The 23,434-nt window shown below is 49.3% G+C and overlaps 1 protein-coding gene across 1 annotated transcript in view; it reads right to left on the minus strand.

The window, feature by feature from the left end:
* SIAH3 (siah E3 ubiquitin protein ligase family member 3) overlaps positions 1 to 23,434 on the minus strand; it is a 61,463-nt gene that overhangs the window by 37,247 nt on the left and 782 nt on the right. The window lies entirely within an intron of this gene.

Consider the following 23,434-nt stretch of genomic DNA (forward strand, 5'->3'; position numbering starts at 1 on the left):
CCTGGGAAGAGCTGGCAGTGATTTACGAGGGCCACCAGCAGCTGTTACAGGAAATGCATCATACCTGTGTGCTCCGAGCTCAGACCACATGCCTCTGTGCTTGGGGCATGTGTCCCCTGCTGCAAGTGACACGTGGGACCCGGGGCACCTCAGAGAAGGCTGGACCCCGGAGCGACGGGTCCAAGCTCCCCAGTGTTAGCCCTGAGACCTGCCCAGCGGCTGTGACAGGGCACTTTCTGAAGACATTGGGGTCTTAACTCAGGCCTTTATAATATCCTGCTTTCATAATTTGGGAACAATGAGCAGAAAATTTTGCAGTCTTTCTGGAATGTGATTTTGGGACTTGTTCTTCAACTCCTATAATACATACATTTCTTAGATGTATATATATTTCCCCAGTTATCTATCATTATTTTTTTCAAATATGGTAGGCAGCATATTGGATCATGTGAAAACACACTGAGCTAGAAAGACTTACCTTGTGACTAAATAAATTGCATTTGAATTTGAATCTTTTCTCATCTAAGCCTCTGCTCTGGATTATTACTTGAGTGATCAATGCCACGAAAAAGTGAGCTGAAGTTTTATTATCAAATATATAGAAAGACTAAGAAGAAAAAAGGCAAAAGTAACATTTATCATGATTGCCTCTGGGCCATGAGATGATTTAAATTTTTTTTATATTTTTGATTTCCAAATTTTGAAAATGAATGTGTATTTTTTTTTAAAGATTTTATTGGGGAATTGGGGGAGGGGAGCAGACAAGTTGCTGTCCTTTTGTTCTTCAGTCTAGTTGTGGAGGACATCACTTCACTGTTATTATCATTGCACTCTTCTCGGGTAAGGCAGATTGGTCTCCGGGCCCTGGACGGCCACTCACAGCCGCTCACAGCAGCTCATGAAAGTTCATGCCCGCTGCCGGCCAGCCCCACTGCAGCCTACGCCGTCACTGGTGACTCATGGCAACCCAGCTCCAGGTCGAGCTGTTGTTCACCATCTTAGCTGTAGAGGGCGCAGCGTCACTGACCCATGTGGGATCGGAACTAGGACCCTGCTGCTCAGAGCTGGCGTCCCAAGCCAACTCCTAACCAACGCACCACTCAGCTGGCCCTGAATGTGTATTTTTTTATAGAATCAGAAAAACATTACTTTTTGAAGAGTCAATATCCTCAGTACAGATGACAAATACTCATTGTGTGGGAACAGGGGGTGCAGCAGGTTTGGGAGATAGGAGCTCATTTTTGTTCCGAGACAGGAGGAGCTGGTTTTAAAACTGTCCCCATGGCCTCCAGCCCCTACCTTAAAAATTACCCCCGGTGGTTCTATTTCTTTGATTAAAGAACAGATGAAGACCGGAGGTCACATGGTCTCCCATGGAAGTCTGTGCTTGGTCACCCTAGAGAGAGGTCAATACCAGGGCCTCTTTTAAAGCCCCTCTGGACAGACAGATCATTCTTAGGTTTAACTGCTCCCTTCTTAACTGGTTCCTTCCGCTGTAGAGTAATCCTGTTAGCTTTTATGTGAACCTTAGTAGAAGGTAGGCACCCCGTTCTGTCATAGTCCTGGGTCTGTTTGCATAATCATGTAATTACAACGCATATTTGCATGATGTTTCGGAATAGCGGTCTTTCAGCTTTAACTGTACAGCTAAATTGCCTGGGGAGCTTGTACTGCGGGGCCCCACCCCCAGAGGGCTGGCTTCCTCCGTGTATGGTGTCCCCCTTCACCCCTCCCCTCCCCCCACTTCTGGAGTCCTGTGAACACTCCCCCAGGAGAGTCTAATATGCAGCCAGTGCTGAGAGCCGCTGAGTCCCCAAGAGTTTTAAAGCACTTTGTGCACCATTGCAACTGAACCGCTACAGGCAAGGTGAGTCTGCCCTGGTTTCCCAGGCAAGTCTTTTTATAGCCCCGACTTCAGAAACCTGGAGTCTCATGCTACCCCTGGAGTTTTTCCAATTTCCCTTTCTTTCATGGAACCTACAAGCGACATGCCTTCCAGCTTTAAAATTCTCCAATTATCTGACTGTACACTCTGGGCCCTAGAGAGCTCGGTCTGTTCCATGATTCCTCAAGCTCTGGAAACGCTTTGGCCCCAAACCTTCGCTCTCTAAAGACACGAGGAAGTCTTTCCAGCTTCTCTCCGCCAAGCTTGAACCTACCCTCCGTCTAAAACAGTGGCCAAAAGACCCAAATGCTTTCAGGGAAAGCAGGTATGAGTCTCCCTCTGGTGGGTTAGTCTGAAAGGCCCCACAGTAGAGTGGGTGGTGCTGATTTCTATCCAAACGAGGGCATCTGTCCTTTGGAAAGCGTGGGCTGTGACCTGCGTCCTTAGGCAAATTGCTTACTGGATCTGAGCCTCAGTTTTCTCCTATGTAGTATCAATGGGATGGTGTTTGTATGGCTCACATAGCAAACCCTACGAAGTTAAAAGATACGCTGTCTTCCACTTTTACTGAGGGCCAATTTTTACGTCCCATTTTATAAACTAGGCACGTTTGACTTAAAGAGGTTTAAGTGACTTGTTCAAAATCGCACAAATAGAAACCAGCAGAACTTGGTTTGGAAGTGAGTTATTAGTTCCCAACCCTTTATTTATTCCACTATTCCATATTAAGTTCCCTAAAAGTGTCAATAATGTCCTCTGCCTCAAAGGGTTGTTAGTAGGATTGAATGTGATAGGCTGGGCAGCAGGCTGTCAATAATGTGTTGCTATTAGTACAAATATTGGGTCGTCGAGAAACTCAGTAATAACACAGTATCCATCGTATTCCTACCGTTTTCTTCCTTCTCTCGCCCATCTCTATAAGCTGCAGGGCCTGGGCCTTCCCTGATCTAATGAAAGCACAATCTCTGGGGCTGGGATACAGGTTTTGGCATTTTTCTTTTCTTTTCTGAAAGCTTCCTAGATGCATCTGGCATGCAGGCAGACTTCAGGACCACTTGTAGAAAACATAGAATGTGCTCAATTTCTCTGGACCCCCAGACTGTGTCACATTGAGCGGGGCACATAAAGAACATGGTGTGATATAAAAACAGGGCACTGGAATTGGAAAATCCAGCCTATGTATTTATAATTTATTTATTTATGAAGTTTGTTGTTACATTTTTGCAATAATAGATGAGGCTGGAAAACCCAGCTTTAAATCCAGTTCTACTGCCTATTAGAGGAAGAGACTTATTCTATCTGTGCCTGAAATTCCCCATTTATTAAAAAACACAACCAGAACAACAGGCTGTTTTCTGCTGTCTCCAGAGCTGGGCTGAGAAGCAAGAGAGAGACCTAACGTGTGCTCACGTGTTCACATTCATGAGTGCCGAACGTTAGGCAAAGGTAAGGCGGTGTGACAGTATTGGAGGTGCTTAATAAATATTTATTGATGTTCACGCGAGCTAACCTCCCCATCTTTTCTTCGCCCTTAAATATAAAGCCGGAGGAGATAAATAAGAAATATAATTGGTCCTCACACTTCAGGACTCCCCAGGCATCTCACATTAATAGGTCTCTTCAGCTGTCCTCTGAGTGCTAATAATTCCAGGGCGTTTTGATGCCAGCACTTTGTCCCAGCGATGAATTGACCCCAGCTAAGAGCCCCGCTCCTTCCCAGATCTCATTACAAGCAGCCTGACGGCAGACGGGCTTCAGGATGTAACAACAGTGGAGCTTTTAAATCATTACCTCGACTCTGGGAGCATCGCATTAGTAAACAGGGCTGAAGATGAGAAAGAAAAGGCAGGGAAGAAAGAACGGCCTCCATACCAGAGCTGACCCACCACACTCCTCACTGGAACCCACCCGATAATTTTGCCAAAGCCGGCAGCTTAGCTCCCACCCAGCCGAGCGGCGGGATGTGCTTGGCGTCACCTCACTCCACGGTGGAGAGCGTTGCATCTGCATTGACCCTTTCACACCTTTGCAAATCAGTGCTCCAGATTACCCACTGCTCCCAGCTCACCTTCCCGCCAAGGTAAATGTAGTCAGTGTCTTTATGAAACATCTTGGTGAGCAAGAAGTGACTTAGGAGGCAGCACTTTCTGGCCCTGCAAACGGTTTCCCCTCTTGCTGCTTTCCTGAGCTTCTGAGATCACTCATCACTGTTCATTCATTCCACAAACATCAGTGCACACCTGTCATAGGTAAGGTACTAGGTAGGCCCTGCGGAGCATCCAAAGGTGAAAGCCCAGCCACGTTCCTACTTCCTGCTTCTCTCCCAGATGACCGTTTCCTACCACCCAGCCCCCTCCACGGGGTGGGTCATTTCTCTTCTGGATGTCGTGATGCCGCTAATGGGTCTCCTGTGGGCCTGCAGCCCCACCCCAATGATCCTCACTGCTAACACCCTGGAGACACCGCTGCCTGCTCACTGCCCCTCCAGGGAGTTCCCAAGGGCCTGGGGCAGAGAACCTCCCCAAAGCCCCTTTATGTCCGTGCGGACCCTCCTCTTCCCCACGTCACACCTGCTCCAGTCCCGCACTCAGCCATTTTCCTGCGGTGTCCGCAGGAGGCCGCGGCTGTTGCTCCCTCCTTGCTGCCTGGACGCGTCCTCTAAGACCCCGCTTTCCTTCGGAGGCTCCCACACATGCAGACAAAGCCCAGAACCCAACGCTCAGAGGTCCCTGCCTTCCTGCCTCTGGCCCCAAACCCCCTAGACCTGTTGCTTTGCTTCTTGGTGTCTCCTTAGCTTCTGCCCTGGAGGCCTGTCCCCTGAGCAGAGCAGGGTGGGTTCTGGAAACGTTCTTTGCATTTAGATTCGAGCTCACGTGCCACTTCTTTAAAGAAGACTTTCCTGGATGACCCAGTCCTCAGATGCTTGTTTTAATTCTCTGTAAAGCAATGACCATTACCTGATATATTTACTTATCATATTTTCTCCCTCTCTAGACTAGATTGTAAACCCCATGAGATCAGGGACCAGTTTATCTCATTCACTAATACATCCCCAGAGCCTATGACAGTGCTTGGCATATAGTAGGTGCTAAATAAATACTTGAATGGCTGGGTGAGTGTGAATGGATGGATGGATGGATGGATGGATGGATGGATGAACAGATGGATGGATGGATGGATGGATAGATGGATGGATGGACGGATGGATGGACAGATGAATCAATAGCCTTCTCTGAAAGCCCTCCTTGACTCTCCAAGCTATTATGACAGGCACACTATGCCTTCTCCTATCCCTCTCCTCAGGTCTGTGTTGTAGCCTTTATTACACATTAATGGACTGTAGCACAATCACAGCTCCTAACTCAGTTGACATCATTAAATACATTTCTTCAAATCAAACATGGATTTGCCCTCTGGGACTTCGTAGTCTCACAGGAGAGGCAGATCATGCTCAGAAAGACCTAAACCCTCTATGTCAGCTGTAAATACAGTCTTCCCTTGGTATCTGCTAGGGATTAGTTCCAGGACTCCCTGTAGATACCAAAATCTGAGGCTCTCTGTGACTCCCTCATCCTTCCTGTCATGGTGTCACCTCATAGTTGCAGTATGCTTGCTGCAGCTCTAACCATCTTGATGGCATTCAAGACAAATCAATGGAAAGGGTAACACTATGCCCAAAAGGGAAAGAGAAGCTTTCTCAGAACCCCCACCTCCAAATGGTGGCCCTTAAGTTTTACTGAGCAGAGCTGGGCCACACAGCCCCCCAGAACTGGGCTGGGCTTCTTTCAGTGCCCGAGGCGCAGCCCACCCCGGGAGCAGCAAACATCTTTCTCATCAAGCCAGTCTCAACAGTGTGCTCCAGGTCCCCTCGGACCGAATTCCATGGCATCGTGAGGCCCAACGGTGACGCATGACCTGCCCGCCGCGCAGAAAAGTGGACACCTAGATGGGGTGTGGTTTCAGAGAAGTCAGGCAGCGCATGCAGGTGGCGTTGACAGAATAGTCAGAAGGGAGGAGAGCTTTGGACAGAGCAAACTCATTTTGCTGCATTTAGAAAAATTGTTTGTACCTTTAAAAAATCCATACATTTTGAAGTTTTGTAAATAATACTGTAAATGGAGCCACTTTAAAATGGGGCCAGAGCTGCCATCCCAGAGGAGCTGCCTGGCTCATCTTATGCCTCAAACTTTGAATGTTAAAATGGGGCAAAATAGCCTTTGAACTGGACCTAAGCCACCTTGTTTCCCAAAGAACTGTTTGCAAAGATAACAAGAAGGCAGTTATTATGACGACTGGACGGATGACTACCGGACTGAAAATTAAACACAGTGTTTAGAATTAGCATCACTGTGTTATGTTATCTGCACCAATAGAAGCACCTTCCTTCTGTGGATGTAACTTCCTTGTGGAAGCACCTTCCTTCACTTCTCATCAATTCCCTTTGCCTTTGTCTCCTAAGCGGAACCCTGTTTGGGCTTCTGCCTGAATGCATGATGCCCGAATAGCTAGCTATTCTTACTGATCTCAGATAAACGTTTGTTTGCCTCTCTCTGTGAACGGTCTTTTCATTGTTAGGTCAGCAGTTTCGAGCATTTTAATAAGAGCAACAGCTAATTTGACAGTAGTTAATGTGGCCCATAGGATAAAGGAGCCCACTGGCCGGGCGCCGGCTCCAGTGCTGTGAGGTAAAATGCTCAACGCACCCACCGAGCGTTCAGTAAATTGAGGTTTAAGAGGATAAATACCTTGCTCAAGGACATACAGCTGGTAAGCCCAAGTGGCCAGACTCCAGAACCCACTTGTGTATAAAGTGCATTAATCTCAAGTGTGCAGCTTGGTGAATTTTAACATATACTTGAGCAGCAACCACCACTCAGCATCCTGGAAACTTCCTCACGCTCCTTTCCGGCCAGTCCCCCTGCACCCCCTTCTCCAGGTAACCTCTCTTCTGACATCTATCCCCATCAGTTAGTTTGAGGCAAAACAATCGTGCCCATGCCCTTTCCTGCATCTCTGTCCCCAGAGAAGACCAACAGGCGCCTCTCTCAGGTGTGCTGATAAATCATACATAGTCCCAATTTGGAGTAGCAATTTTCTTGAATTTTTATAAGCCTTCATGTTTAGAACACAAGCACCGTCTCCCACAGTCTGCGTCAGCTGGCGGTGAGGACTTCTTGTCTGGATGAGGTGCAGGCAGCCCCCTAATGTTAGGGAGACCCAGGGCAAAGGTCAAATAGAGGCCCACAGACTATTTGTCTAGTGTTTTGGAGTTACAAACCAAGCCAACAGACTGTTAAATAGCACACGTGTTCTTCCTACCTTGATAAATAGACATCTTCATAATATGTTAGAAGGCCAGCCTTGAATTTAGAGAGCTTAGAGTTCTGCAACACGGGAGTGGAGAGTCAGCTCCGGCTCCAGGCTGGGCAGCCCACCCCCCTTCTCTTCCCGTCTCTGGCTCCGTCCCATACCTGACATATGTATGTGGCCACCCCAGCCTGTCCATCTAAGTTCCGTCCACAGTCAACCCAAAAACGAGGCCTGGACTCCCTGCCAGGCCTAGGGACATGCATGCTGGTGGCAGGGTCACCCTCAGGAGGACAGGTCTGCAGAGGACAAGCTCTGGAGACCCAGAGAGGGGCCTGGAAAGGGAGGTGCACGCTCCAGGTAGCAACGCTTACTTGGGCCTGCAAATTCCTCCCCCCACGGGGTGGGGCATACCTGGAGGAGGGCCAGGTGGGACCTGCAGAGCTTGGGTCTTAGGATCCCCTCTTGTCTGGTCTAAGGGTAGCACCACAGAATCCAAGTCACCTGTCTCAGTCAAAGACAATTCTCTTCATTCTCAAATTCACTTCATCCAGCACATATCAATCCCCTGAGGGCCTACTATGGGCAATGGTGCTAAAAATGGAGAGATCAAACAGACTGTGCCTGTTTTCACAGTGGTTATGTTTCCTGGGGGAGTCATTCCAATATCCCACCACCAGATATTCTTCTCTGAAGAGAAGCGTGGGTCTTTGAGAGCATAGAACCAGGAACCTGAGCTTGCCTGGGGCGTCTGAAAAGGCTCGCAGTGGGTGGGTGGAGGAGCATTGCAAAGGCCCAGTGGTGGGCGGGAGCCAGGTGGACAGGCTGAGCCAGGCTCAGGTGGTCGGAGAGAGAGAGAGACAGATGTGCAGCGAAGCCACCAGGAAGCATGGGCCCTGCCACGCCGAGCTTTTTTCGGGGAGTTTGCCTTTTGTCTGTTTTCTAAGTGAAGTTTTTGTTGTTGTTTTTTAATATGGTCAAATATACATAACACAAAATTTACTATTTTTAGTATCTTTAAGTGTACAATTCAGTGGCACTAAGTACAATTCACAATGGAGTACAACCGTCACTCCTATGTATTTTGAGAACTTTTTTATCACCCCAAACAGAAACTGCCATTAAGCAGTAGGCCCCCATTCTCCTTCCTCTTAGGCCCTGGTGGCCTCTAACCTAGCTGTTGTCTCTCTGAGCTTGCCTATTGGAGATAGTTCATATCGGTGGAATTATACCATGTTGGCCCTTTTGTGTCTGGCTTCATTCACTTGGCATCATCACATTTCCAAGGTTCAGACATGTTGTAGCGTGTATCAGGCTTTCATTCCTTCTTATGGCTGAGTAATATCCTACTGTCTGTACAGGCAGCATTTTGCTTATCCATCCATCTGCTGATGGACACTGGGGTTGTTTCCACCGTTTGGCTTTTGGGAATAATGCTGCTACAAATATTAGTGTTCGAATACCTGTTTGAGCCCATTTCCAATTCTTTGTGGTACGTACTCGGAAGTGGAATTGCAGATCCTATGGTAATTCTACATTAAATTCTTTGAGGAACCTCCATGCTGTTTTTCACAGCAGGCGCACCCTTTTATATCCTCACCAACAGTGCACAAGTTCTCTGATCTCTCCACATCCTCGGCCAACACTTGTGACTGTCCATTCACTTTGTCTTGTCTGTATCCTAAGAGCATCAGGTCTTGTCTGTGTCCTAAGAGCATCAGGTCTCAATCCATTCTCAGAACCTATGTTGAGCACTCAAGTCTGGGAGGAAATCTGGGGAGTCCTCTTTTGTGGGGGAACTTTGAGGAGTGCGCCTTCCAATTAGTTGAAAGAATTCAGGGGAATTGTGTTCAGCATCCTTATTACTCAACATCGGCTAGAAAGCAGGGGTGGAGATGGGAAGAAACTGGGTAAGAATTGGGAAACTGGTGAAGAACGTGGGGCCTCTCCCATGAGGTACCTGTTACGTAGGTGTCTTTTGAGGGTTCTTAAAATCTCTCCGTTCCAGTGCCACTGTCCATAGCAGGCCCTTGATAACTAAATAGATGATCTTGGCAGAAGCTCAATAAATAGACACATGAACAAATGGGTTACCCTGTCTTCTTTCTCCCCTCCCCCATTATCCATAGCGCGCTTTCAACATGCTGAAGACCTGGCAAGGGGTCTACTCCCTCCGGGGCCCTTCCAGCAAACCATCCTGGGTCTTTTTTGGTCCTGAACCACTGCCTGCCATGACACTTATTCTGCAGGGTGCTCATAGCTCTGCAAGAAATGAGAAACAAAATAGGCAGTCGGCCTGTTTTTTAAAAAGGTGTCCTTTTTAGAACACGGCAGAGCTGAGCAAACAAAAAAAAAGAATGAGAAACAATACTTCCCACCCACACTGTGACTTAGGGATCGCAGAGCACCTTGTCAGATATTGCCTCGTTTAATCCTCACAAGAAGCCATTGAGGCTGGTGGGGTAGGTGCTGCTATCCATCCGGTTACCAGGAGGGGACAGGTTCAGATGGGGAGGTGACCTGCTGAAGTTCAGGGACAAGTCTGCCCAGCTCCCTCTCCCCCACCCCTGCCTCGCTGCCACCCACCCCTGCCTCGCTGCCACCCACCCCTGCCTCGCTGCCACCCACCCCTGCCTCACTGCCACAAACCTGCTCAGGGCCTCATGGGAGGTGGCTCAGACAGGTCTTCAATGATCAGTCCTAAGTTTCCTGAGGCATCTGCACAGATTTTTAGGCTAGTCTCCTCAAAAGCTGCTCTTGCAAAATGCTTTCTTATTTTTCACCCAATCAGTACTAAGGTTAAAAATAAAATTTAAAAAAAAAAAGCCCTTCCATTCTCTTTTTTCAGCACCAGCCAACCTGGTAAAGCCTATTTCATTCCCGAAATTCAAATTAGAAACTGCCTTCTGTTCTCATTAGTTTGGGTTGTAGCCATCATTATATTCTAAACAATTAATCCCCGAATGCCAATTTCTTACTAGAATTATCCTGGACTCCACCACTGGTTTTCTTAGCAGCAAGGCTGAAGCAATTATTCCTGGTTTTTGTAACTGAGCATGCTGTGCTTGGCGCTTTACAATGTTTTCATCATCATTGAGTTATCAACATTTATCTCTATCAGGGGAAAGAAAAGGCTGTCCAATCGTGCCGGCCCGGCAGTCACACAGGCCGTTTACTGGCACCCACGGGCTCCCTGGGGCTCCCTCCCTTTGCTGGAATCAAAGAAAGGAAACCCCCGACCCCAAGCCTTCCCTGTTCCGAGACTGGGGACTATCTGGGAAATAGCGGCAACCCAAAGGGAAGAGGAGGTAGGCAGAGGACTCTGAGGTTGCAGGGCTCCCAGGGAGCTTGGGGCCCCGGCTGAGACAGTCCCTGTCCTCACCCTCATGGGGGCTCAGCTCAGTGTCTGTGGGGACCAAAACCCTTCCGAAGCTGGGCCACCCAGATTCAGCCCCAGGAATCTGGTGGGGTTTGTGGGAGTTCCCTTTCCTTCCAGCACGGAAGGCAGAGCTCTTCTGGGTGGGGGGCTCTGGGACAGGCAGGCAGCTCAGCCCACCCTGGGCTGGAGTGGCCCCCTTACCTTCTTGCGTTTTGCCCAAACGGAGGCCTTTGGAAAGGTGGCGTAAGAGGGGACTGGAGGAGCTCTGGGCCAGGCGCCTGAGTTCACTCCCCGTCCTGGCTCCGGCTCTTCCTGCTAGTGGGTAGTGGAAAAGGGCTGTGAGTACAATGCTAACCCTCTCTGTGCCTCTTTTCTCATCTGTAAAGTAGTGGTAATAATCACTCTATATCACAGGGGCATTTTGAGGACTAAGTTAATTCATATTGGTAATTAGAACAGCGTATCTGGCACATAGTAAGTGCTTTCTAAGTGTGTGTTTAAAAACAAATACACAGGAACTTTCGTTTATCAACTAAAGGGGCTTTTTAATGTTCTTTTGTCCTCTTTAGGTCTGACAGCCCACAAGACAGACTACAACGACAGATAGAGAAAGACTGATCCCCCATCACCTGAGCCACAGAGCCCCCTGATTCATCTGAATGTTCAGTGAAACCAATTCCAAACCCATGGTTTGGCTTTTTGGGTGCCATTGTGGGAGCGACTCTTCCCAGGCTCTCAAAAAAGTAGAACTTAAAACATTTCTCAACAGCATGGGGAGAACTAATTTTCAGATGGTCACTTCCTAATGAGTTGAAGGTGGAACAGCTATGATACAGTGAATGCAGTCTCAGAGCGACTAGAGTCTTCATTCTCCTTCGGCATCACCGTCAGGACCTGCGGGCTAAGTGTGCCCTCCTCACGTCTGGTATGATAACGATGACAGCAGCAGCAATAATAATAGCTATCACCCATGTAGAATTTACTCTGTGCCAAGCACTGTGCCAAGCACTTTGCTATATCATCTCATTTCGTCCTCACCACGACCCTAGCAGGCAGGTACTTTTATTATCCCCGTTTTACAGATGGGAGAACTGAGGCACAATAATGCTAATGCTTTCTTGTATCCCTGACCCCAACCGTGAACCCAGATCCAGGCCGAGCTCAGAAAACCAACTCTGTTTTCAGGCAGGAGGGCGCTGGAGGGCTTGAGACCACATCTCACTGCTTGTCCAGCTCTGGCCTTTTAACCCGACTGTCCTCACACAGAGCTCCTAGCTTAGAGCAGCTTCGGGAGATGAGCTCCGTCTCTTTCCACGTTCTTGAGCCTCTGTCTTGATAACACGCTCAGTTCTCCCACTTCCTGGCCTTGTTCTCACAGTCCTGAGCTTCCCATTCATTAATTAGACCTACATTTCCTAAGTACCTACTATGTGCCAGCCATAGATTCTAGGCCTGGGGACACAGAGCCCTTGGGGGACTCGCCATCTAATAGAGACACAGATGTGCAAATGGCTGCATAGAGAAAACCCATCTGAGTGCCGTGATTACATCTCTACAGGGACCAGCGAGGCAGAACAGGGAGGGCCTGACTCTTCCCCCGGGGAGAGGTCCTCAGGAAAGCCTTCTGAGAGGACGCAATGTGGGCTGCTCTGTTGCCTCACTTCCCTGGAATTTTTGCTGGTGGCCTCTGCAGACACCACCTCCTGCCAGCCTGGACATCCCCGCGTGACCTCAGAGAGTCAGAGGGCATGGCATTGGTCATCTTTCCTTTCTAATGGGTGGTGGAAAATGTGCAGACACCTGCTGTCTCAGAACGGCAGGCCCTGGCGCCCCCTGGACAGCTCAGCCACTCTGCCGTGGGGGAGCGCCACAGCCGTCTGGTGGTGTGCCCCGGCCTCCATAACAGCGGCCCAGTATCCCCACCTCTGTGTAATGGAAACACCTCTCAGCAGTCCCCTTTCTCCTCCTGGGTCCCTTTGGGAGATCAGAGGTATATGGAAGAATCCATCTTATTAATCCCACACGCAGATAACAAAAGTAAGATGCAGATAACAAAAATAAGATGCAGATAACAAAAATAAGATGCAGAGAATTTAAAAGACTCATCTGGTGACTTTGGGTAAGTGAATTGAGTCATTCCACATCTTGAAGATGTGCCCCTTTCCTGCCTGACAGGGTCTCTTCCTTCTCATCCTCAGAGATTCCCCTCTAACCCGCTAATTGAATAATCTCAGGCATGTTTCCTGGAGACTTCTTTATTTAACATGGAAAAAAAAAAAAGGAAGGAAGGAAGAGGAGAAGGAGGGAGGAAAAGAGAAATCAGTGATCATGAGGTTCTTGTCATGCGCCTGGCACTGGTCTATGTGGCTTTGTGTACATTTGTCATGTTTATTCCTTAACATCACGTTGTATGTCTTATTATAGACAAGGAAAAAGAAACTCAGAGTGGTTAAGTAACTTGCCAAGGGTCACACAGTAATAAATATTGGAACTAAATTTGAAGCCACATTGAGTCCAAAAGGCCATGATATTTTCAGTACATTGAGAGGTGTTTAAAATACACCTGCGGAATTTCACTTTTCTACTAAATTTCTGTTCCTTGTGATAAAGGGGTGAGGCCCATACAATTAATCTACTTGCATTTTCCATTTTACTTCCATTTTATTTACCTTGTCACTCCACCATTTGGTGTAAATTGCCTCAAACCTCTTTTGAAAAGCATGAGGATATGGCCACTGGTATTGACCCACCACTGCACACCAAGGTCACCTCAGAGGGAGACACAGAGTGAGTGCCAGCCTCGCACCTGACAGATGACATAGCCGAGGTTAAATGACTTCTTCAGGACCCCATGGGGCTGAGCCCGACTGTGGAGAAAAGCTTGGCCTTTTGGTTCTGAGGAAACTTCCTCAGCCAAGACTTTTCACGGTGTGGGTGGCGAAGTGCCTGGGATCCTCCTCGCTGCCTCTAATTTCTCTCAGATTCTTGGACAGCCGCGTGTATCTGGCGCTCGCTTCAGTAAGCAGGCTGAGAAGGGTCCAACTGGCAGTTATTTAATTACCATAAACAGATGTATTGCTTTGGCTTCAATGAGGCAGCTACTTAACGTGCTTACCAGCCCTCCCGCGTGTGGGGAGGCTGGCCAGGGCCCGGGCGTGGCAGAGGCTCGCTGTGGCCTGTTTGGCTTTATGTCCCTCCCCACACCCCACCCCCGATCAGGGGCTCTGATGAGCAGGTGTCACGGGGACGGCATGGTGGTGACGGCACATCACTCGTGTCTGAGGCCCTTTCCTCACAGAATCCCCTTAATTCCTGTCACTTCAGTGTCCCCTGCGAGCCCTCTGCAGCCCTCTGCGACTTTCCCCAGATGTCAGGGCTGCTGGACGCAGTGACTCTGGGCTTCACTGCGGTGACTCCCCGACACAGCCCCTGGTGAGTGTCCTGACGCTCTCTGAAGGCAGCAGGCAGCCTGACCCGATCTCTCCAGCTCGCACCGGACACAGCCTCACAAGCATCCTTCCACCTCCTCCTACAAGCTCGCCTCGCCTCCCTCGCTCAGGTCTCCCCACAGCAGCTTCGGAAAGAGAAGGGGTTCGAAGGGTGTTAGGGGAAGGGTTTACTAGAAACCAAGGTAGAGGCTGAGTTAAATTAGGTAGAAAATGGACGTTAAGGTTTTGTTCCTCTTTGCTTTAAAAAAATAAATGCAGTAAAGAAGCATGGCTGCTAATGAGAAGGGAAATTTCAAAGGCCTGGGACCCCTCCGAGGACAGGTGTGACAAGTAAGAGCCACGGTTCCCTTAAGGGACATTTTTGCTTCAGTAGAAAATGATTTATTTGTTTTCTTCTTTTCTCAGATAAAAGGCGGCCTGTTTGATGCTAACCCAACGCTTAGAGCTCGTCTGCATTTTTGAGGAAACTTCCTGAGCCGAGCGTTTCACTGAGAAGCAAGTCAGGTGCTGACAACACCATCACATGTCCCAGATTTGGGGGTCACTGTTCGTTTCAGGTGTTCTGTCCACCAGTCAAACCCCATAACCTATTTTTTTTTAAATGGTCATAGAGCACAGATTTCCTTTCCTACAGGATAATTCTGAGTTAGGGGTTTAGGTAAAGTTGTTGCAAAGGTTTTCCTCAAGCATTTTATGCAAATCGTAACTTTTATGGCTCCCGAATGTGGACGCTTGGGCTCTCTGTAGAAGCTTCCAGGCAACCAATGCTGTGATCAAAAAGGAGACACAGCTTAACAGAGAGGTTAAAGCGCCAGCCAAATGCTGCCCCTCACTGGACGCACCCTCGCATGAGTATCTTCATCTCCATATGCCTCAGCTTCCTCCTGTGTGATGTGGGCCTAAACGAATGGCATTGTTCTGAGGACTTAAAAGAAAAAGGGCAATTAATTCAGTTACGTCGCTTAGCACAGCACTTGGCACTTAGTAAATGCTCAAAAAATGTTAGCCATGAAAATAGGACATATACACATACTAGTCCTCACTTGGTTTCCCCAAAGCAGATCCTGAGATAAGGACGTGGGTACAGGAGTTTATCTGGGAGGTGATTCCAGGAAGCAGGAGTTAGGGAGCAAAGTCGCCGCTGTAACCCACAGAGCTTGCATCCCCAGGCAGCACAGAGAAGCCTGAAGCATGCCTCCCAGGGTCGCCCACCAGCAGCTGGGGGCGGGGGAGAAGGGCATCCAGTGTGTGTGTGAGGCATACGCACAGGGTGAATGAGACAGGGTCCCAGATCAGTATTTTTAAATGCAATGTAATACACTCAGTATTAGTCCTATGGCCAAACAAGTTGGCTCACTTGTTTGTTGTGCAAAAAGAACACTCAGAGATGACCTATCAGAAAGTGCTTAAAAGCAGAGGATTTTAATTTTAAAAGGTTCTGCCACTAAGAGCTGTGTGACACTAAGCGAGATCTTTCGCCTTTTCCTGCTTTGACATTCTGTATAGTAGAGAATGACAATAATATACCACTTCCTAGTGAGAATCAAATACATAGCATTTAACACTATTTCTGGACATGGCATGCCTTCAATAAATGGTAGTCATTTTGTGGTTGTTTATTATTATTATTATTATTATTATTATTATTATTATTATTGCATGCATAACTGGGATAGTAGAAAACTATTGTCTGAGAGTTTCAGGATGTGTAGTCGGCTAACCTTAGCATAAGGCACAATGTACCCTGTTTACAGAAAGGGAGCCTAAGGCTCCGAGTGGCTACTTACTTCAGACTTCCTGACACACTCTTGTCAAGGTCAGGGGAGTTAGCTCTCAGGGGCCGTGGCATTTGGCTACAGAGCTGGGCAGATGGCTAGACTTGCTGGCCAGCCTTGCGTAAAATCTGCTATTGATCTGGGTTGGGTTCCATCTCTGTGGGGCCTTCCGAATGCCAACGTAAGCCCATCTTCCCTCTCCAGACATGGTCTGCAGTGGCCTTCCTCCTCCATGGAGGACACTGTCTGGTTTCGTCCTGGCGGGCCTGGCCCTGCCCTGTTCACAGGCTACTGTCTCCTGGCCAGAGTTCTTGGTGCTGTGGCTAGAGACAGCCCTGCAGCACACAGCTCCCTCCTAATCATGGATTCGTGATTAAAAATACATTAAAGGACCACAAAATGTTAAGAGATACAGCATCTTGCAAGGAAAGCTGACATTTCCCGTTAGACCACAATTCTAAATTATCCACAAGAACCCTGGTCTTTAGCTAAAAACATCGGGCTGGCATCAAATCTGTTTGCTGATGGCTCTTTCATCCTGGGCCCATGGTCAGGATGAAAATGTAGCATTTTGTAGAAGAACATGGTCCATGCTGCCATCTGAAAGTCTGGGGTTATGACTTCCTGTCCTCACTATATATGAGGTATGATCAAACAATACAGTGAATGTTAAAAAAAAGTTATTACAGTAAAAGACACATTGCCATTCATCCCCATCAACATACTCCCCCTCGCTTCCAACACACTTATCCCATCGTTATTGCCACTCTCTGAAGCAGTTCTGGAAGTCCTCCTTCATGAGTGTCCTCAGTTGCGCTGTCGTGGCTGCCTTGATGTCCTGAATCATTTTGGGGAAGGGCCAGAAATTGCACGGTGCCAGATCCGGTGAATAAGGTGGATGAGGACACACTGTAATGTTTTTATCTGACAGAAATTGCCACACCAGAAGCGATGTGTGACACGGAGTGTTGTCATGATGGAGGATGAAACCGTTTGCCCATTTCATGTTAATCTATTGTTTATGATCCATGATTTACAGCACACTTTAAAACACACCTTCTCTCTAGGTAGCTCACACCCCACTGACAGCGTTGAACAAGTTGAAAGTTGTCACACACTGTTACTAAGCTGCGATGCACCGCTTCCTGTATTGAAGATCCCTGCCTTTCTGTTGGATTCACTGTATTTTGTGATCACACCGGAAAGGCTCCAGGAGAAGAGGGCTGATCTGCCCGGCTCCTGGCTGTGTGAACGACGGGGCACCCAACTCTTCAGCCCCTGTCCCAACACGGAAACCCTGTCCTCCTGAGACCCAGCCCCGCTTCCACTGGACTTCTGGGCTCAGCACCCAAGCAGGCCTCAGCGCTTTCTTTGAAATTCAGCACTAAGGACAAAGCTGACTTTTATGTAAGGCAAGAAATTGTTCTATTCAAAATTCTCTTCTAGGCCAAGGGCAATTTACATCCCAAGGACCAGCAAGCACGAGGCTTGCCGAGGGAGGAAAGGCGGAGAAGGAGGGCCAGGTGGGGTTGCTTTCATCGTAAAGACCCTGTTGACAATGACGGCTGCTATTTACTGACTCGCTCCTCTGTGGCAGACAGTGTCCTTATGTGAGCTGGAGTGACCCTCACAGCCGCCATAGAAACAGCATTCTTGTCTCCTTTTTATAGATGAGGCTAAGTCGTTTGCTCAAAGTCACACCTCAGCGCATGGCACAGTCGGGACTGGAATTCAGGGCTGTCCCTCCCAGAGCCCGGGTTTTCCTCACACCTGCTGCTTCTTTCCATGTTGACTGGGTGGGTTTATAAAATATGCACCAAGGGCAAAATGTGAAGTTCCACCCATGCTTTTGACTGTGTCTCTTCTTATCATTTGATTTTTAAGATACGATGTGCATGCATCCATGTGAACTGTATTACTTTTAAAAGAATTTGAAAAAGGAAAGATTTATGGGGCATGGTGATGAAGAAGGCTCTAATTGGCTGTGGAAATGTGGGTCTGTTGAAGGGGAGAGGGTAGGCTGTGGGGTACAGCCCATGGGGTCATACTGCTGGCCCAGGGCAGATTGATGGGGTGCCGGAAGGGGTTCCCTGGATTTTCTGCTCCCACAGCTTGTACCCACACAAGGACCACAGTTTGGGCCAATTTGAAGGCAGCCAAGTGCAGTGTAGGGGTGTAAGTCTGTCATCAGGACACCTAAGATCTGGTTCTAATTCTGTCAGTAAATAGGTTGACTTTGCAAAAGTCCTGTAGTGGGTTGAATGGTGGGCCCCCCAAACATATGTTCACATCCTAAGGCCTGGAATCTGTGAGAATTATCTCCTATTGGAAAAGGGGGACTATTATACGACTAAAGGTGTGCTTCCACTCAGGCTCCCGAGAGGAGGGGTTTATCCAGGTAGGCCGTAAACGCAATCACGTATATTCTTATAAAACACACAGAGGAGAGAGGGAGGCCATGTGACCACAGAGCAGGGATCGGAGTGACACGGCCACAAGTCAAGGAACATGCAGAGCCACCGGAAGCCGGCTGAGGCAAGGAACAGGCTGTCCCCACGAGCCTCCGAGGGTGCATGGCCCTGCCGATACCTTGTCTTTGGACTCCTAGCTTCCTGAACTGTGGGAGAATACATTTCTCTGGTTGTAAGCTGCCCAGTTTGCGTCCTTTGTTACAGCAGCCCAGGGAAACATACAAGTCACGTCCCCTCTCTGGCCTCAGTTTCCTTGGCTGTAAAATAACCTTCCAGCTCCGACCTTCTCCCCATCATCCCCTGGGCTGCGGACCCCCGTGGGAGGACAGGTCTCCATTCTCCAGGTTGACCCCTTCCACGCGATATTTAATGTCTAAACAGGTCAACTTTTCCCTTTAGGGAACAGAGCTGGGTGAGTCAAGATGACTTTGCTGAGGGTAAAATACCTTCACAGACAGTTAATTTTTTTTCTGACTGTTAATTGCTAGAAAAACCCTGCCTTACCCCAGGGAAGCCATCCAAATAACTCTGACCTCTCTGCGCCTTTCAAAGAAAGCTCTCGGTACCTGTTTTCTAATTTCTTCCAGTCTCTGCAGCTTGAGGGACTGTGGTGAAAGGAGTGCCATGAAATTTGCTTTGGGGCTGCTGGCTAAATGGGGTTCAGAGGTAATCAGCTTGCCTCATCTCAGAGCCAGCCCCCACCTCCACCCCACCCCCACCCCCACTCTGCAACTCCATCACCAGCCCACAGTTCACCAAATGACTGCTCGGGGCTCAGGGCATCCAGTTATGTGACTCGAGAGCCTCATCTGCAATCACCATTAACCAGAAAAGCCCCATGACTGCTCTGTGCCCGCAAGAGTGGAGTGTCTACGATAGTCACAGAAACGAAAGGGGTGGGAGAGGGGGCCAGGGAAGCCTGGAGAAGAAGGCTCCTGGAGGGAGCACCACGTGATCTGGGCCCTCCCTCTCCTCTCCAGCCCCTGGAAGCTGCTAATGAGCCGTGAAGAGGCTCCAGGCGGGGCAGCAAGAGGTGGTGGTGACATTTCCCGAGGACTGGGAATGGGACCCTCAGAGGTGGCTGTGTCAATAAGATCTGCATAACCCACACGGTCGCTACTAAAGGTCTTGTTGGGAACTTTGACGGCTTTAATTCAGACCAAACATTCCAAAAGCCACCGCTAAATCTCTAAAAACCATGCTCAGGTCTTTAGCCGTCACGGAGCTGCCTGCTGTGCTGTGTCAGGAAGAGTGAGTGAAAGCCCCAGGATGCACTGGGCTGCCAAAGATTGTCCCATCCCCGTAGGGGCAGGGGCGGTGTTTAGCCTTGCACACTTCTCTGCTGGGCTCCCTCCTTTGATTACCCCCTGCTTCCTCCAAGCACCCCCCACCGCCTCTCCCATCACTCAGTACACTTCATCCACACAGGTGGTCTCAGAATGAAAGGCACCTGGATGCTTCAAGTCATGGTACTAAAATGCCCTACTTGGATTTGGTACCTATCAAGCACTTACAGCCATTATTGTCCCATATGCTGCTCCCACCACAGTGTGTGTGTGTGTGTGTGTGTGTGTGTGTGTGTGTGTGTGTGTGTGTGTGTGNGTGTGTGTGTGTGTGTGTGTGTGTGTGTGTGTGTGTGTGTGTGTGTGTGTGTGAGTGTGTACCCAAGGTTAACTGGTTACCATAGAGAAGAGCTCTGGGAAGCCTGGATGGAAGCAGGAAGAACCTCCCAGGAAAGGTGGGGAGGTTACACCATCAGGCCCGGGTGCTGGGGAGGGCACTGTGGGTCTCAGCGATTAGCAGGGGCCTTTCGGAAGTCTGCTGGAAAGCGCTTTGCTGGTTTTCTTTCAGAAAGTGGTTTATCAAGGACTGTGGGTAAGAGGAGGAAGTGACCCAGCCAGCCTCAGCTCGGCTTCTGTCTGCTTGGTAGGCACTGAGGACTGACCCAGAGGGGCTCTGGCGGCCACTGCTGACCCCTCCCTGGAGAGGCCTGGGTGCAGGATCTGGCCAGCCCACCCCCGAAAAGGCACCCCTGGACATGGGGCTGAAGAAGGAAAGGGTGTTATATAGAAACAGCTAGCTTGGATGGGAGCGGAGCTGGGAGAGAGGCTTTTTGGGTTTGGAAACAAGCAGAGGAGAGGAGGGGAAGGGAGTGCTGAGTCCAGACCAGGAGCCGTCCTCGCCTCGCCTCATGGGGGCCAGCCTGAGGCCCACAGGCCACATTTCAGTCGCCTCTGCACCTGAAGAGCAGAGGGCGGCCGTCCAGGAACACTGCCTCCTTAGTGGTCACTTTCATGGTTTGGGAAGAAGGGGGGGACAGTGTTTGTGCAAGGAGCCATTCCCACAGGCAGAGACAGACAGGCACAGGGAAACAGAGTGTCGTTTGCACTCCAGATGTAGCTGTGCGAGGGGCCTTTCTCTGCCTCGGACCTGTTTAAAGCAAAGGTCTCTAGGTTCCAGGCCATCTACACTGAACAGCCCTTTTAATTAAGGTGGGATTGAGGGGTGCAATGGCTTGAACTGGGGTGTCTGTATTGCCGGGAAGGCTGGTGTATTTAGAAGGAATAGCATCAGCTTTGGAGCAATCCCAGGTCACTGAGTAATGGCCATAATCAGGCTGAGAATGGAGGTGACCTATAGAAGCACGGTAAACACACGATTTTCTCTGCTCAGTCAGTGAATTTTGATTGTAACTCAGCACTTGCCTCGGGTCCTAATGGGTTGTTGGAAAAGTCATGAAGCATTTTTTCTATGTTTTTCATTGCAAAAATGCGTCATGACTTTTCCGACAACCCAATAGACAGACTACTGTCAGCATTCTCAGGAAAGCTCAGGAAAGGGCAAAGTGCAGAAACTCCCCCACAGGAAAACGCAGACTGCCCAGCCCTCTTTGCAGCTACAGCCACCCAGAAAACTGAAGGCGAGGTTGCAGCCTCTCTGTCCTCGGTCACCGCTTCGTGTCCCAGCTTGTCACACAAAGTGAGGGAAGCACCACAGATCAATAGCTATTCTGGGTAAACACAGCCACAGCGCTTTATTTTTCTTTAAAAGAAGAGTTTTCCCCGTGTGATCACAGTTTATTATATCCGAGGCATATTTCTGTGGTCTGTCTATGGAAATTAATCCTTAGAAGGAGCGCTTTGTCTTCAGGTTTTACCCACTTTTTAGTATAAGCGACAGGGGCAGCATTGCTCTTACAGGATTGCTCCTTTAACATCTCTGCAAGTGACTGTTAGCCACCAGGTTCAAGAAGCAGGTAAAGCTACCTGATGGGCCACCTGGACCGTGGGTGAGCACGTGGTGCTTCTGGAGACCCCACGGAGGCAAACTCTGAGTCCTGAGTGCCCTGCCATCCCCCCCTTACATTAGCAGCGTTCAACTTGTTTTGTTTACCTGTGGTGATGCTTATCTGAGCAAAATCTCTGAAGTGGTTTTATTTTATGGGAAATGAAAAGCCAAATGAGAATGCATTTGAAAGAGTGAGCCATGGAAAATAGCCTCTCAAAGCACATGTCACCTATTTTTATGTTACTGCGTATGTGGTTTCTAAGTTGGCCGAAGGCTTTAAGTGACAACCTTCGAAGCTCCTAATGGACCCCAACGTATTATGTGCAATAACATAATGTTTTTTGGGGGGAGGAGAGTGTTATAAAGCATGTCCACCTCTAGTATATCTTTTCAGCCTCACAGAGCCATGGGTGAGGCAAAATAGGTGTTCATAGGTTCGTTTTGAAGATGAGGAAGGAAAGACTCAGAGAGGTTGAGTCTTCTGAGGTCACACAGCTGGTCAGACATGATTCCCCTGACTCTGGACCCCTGGGTCCAAGCAGGACTACTTGTCAATATCCAGGCACACATCACTGAAAAACGTTCACAGGTGCACTTCCCCGCACACCACATCAAGATCTCAGCACCCGCTCTTTCTCCATCATGAGCAGCAGCCAATGAACCAAATAAATTCAAACTCGGGAAATGCTAAATCTCATGAACAATTTTTAAAAGCATTGAAATGCAAAACAGGAGTAAACAAAATTTCTTGCCATAGGGAGCTAACTAATGTGAAGTGACAAAATAATGGGAGTTTGAATGTGGTCTCAAAAGTGGCCATGAAATGGAATTCAGAATCGTATTTTAGTATGTAGACCATACACTTGCTTTGCCAAGGATGTCTGGTGGTGAATTCTCATTTATAAAACTAAGCCATGAATGGAAAAAGAAATAGCCAGAGGAGGGGGCAGGACCACAGCGACACAGGGGGGACGGCTGTGTGAGAGGGCGTTAGTCACAGCCCGGGCACCGCCTTTCAGGTGGGTGTGCCACAGCACTTCCACAGCAGCCCCTCACACCCTCCACCCAGCACTGGCCTTGGCATATGGCCCCAGGGGCTCCAGGCCGCGGTTCCTCCTAGAGACTTCCAGGAATTGGGGGGGGGCAGGGGGTGGTTGGAGGCACCCAGCAGCGCTGACCTGCAGTGCTGGGGCTGAGGCCAGAGTCTGACTGCTGGTAGGAATTCATAAAGTGAGAAGCAACAAGCGCCAGGCTTCCAGGCCCGGGCAGAGCAGCGATTAGCATGACTGATCTATCTTCAGAGATCATTCCAGCGCTCTCCCTGCAGACATGCCCTCCCCCTGCCCCTTGACTCTGGGTGGGGTGAGGCTAGGGAAGCAACTCCCAGGGAGCCCACCGTTTATATTAGCACAGAGCCGTGATGGCTCAGAGCGTCACATCTGGGGACAGGCCAGCTGCGCCCCCCCCTCCGCGCCCCCCACCCCCACACGGCTTCACTGCCTTCCGCTCCTCCCCGCCCCCCTTGCCTGCGGCCTCTTCCTTCATTTCCCCATCAGACTTGGCTGGGATGAGGTGCGGTCCTCCCGGATCCCATATTTTGGCTGCGCATTGAAAGGGCATTGACCTAAAGGCACAAATGCAGAGGCAGCGGCGCCAGACGCACAGCCCAGCGGTCGCGGGCAACAAGGCACCCGCAGCCGCCTGGGGTGATTCAGGCGGCAGCTCGGAGCCCGGTTCATTATTACACAATCGAAGCAAGCTGCCTCCTCCCGTCCGCAGTGCAAGGGGCGCATCTAGCTCCAGGAAGCCGAAAACACAAACTCCTAATGTTCATATTCTCTCCCTCCCTCCCTCCCTCCCTCCCTCCCTCTCTCTCTCTC

Source organism: Hipposideros armiger, unplaced genomic scaffold (assembly GCF_001890085.2).
Source record: "Hipposideros armiger isolate ML-2016 unplaced genomic scaffold, ASM189008v1 scaffold_139, whole genome shotgun sequence".
In the NCBI taxonomy this organism is placed as follows: domain Eukaryota; kingdom Metazoa; phylum Chordata; class Mammalia; order Chiroptera; family Hipposideridae; genus Hipposideros; species Hipposideros armiger.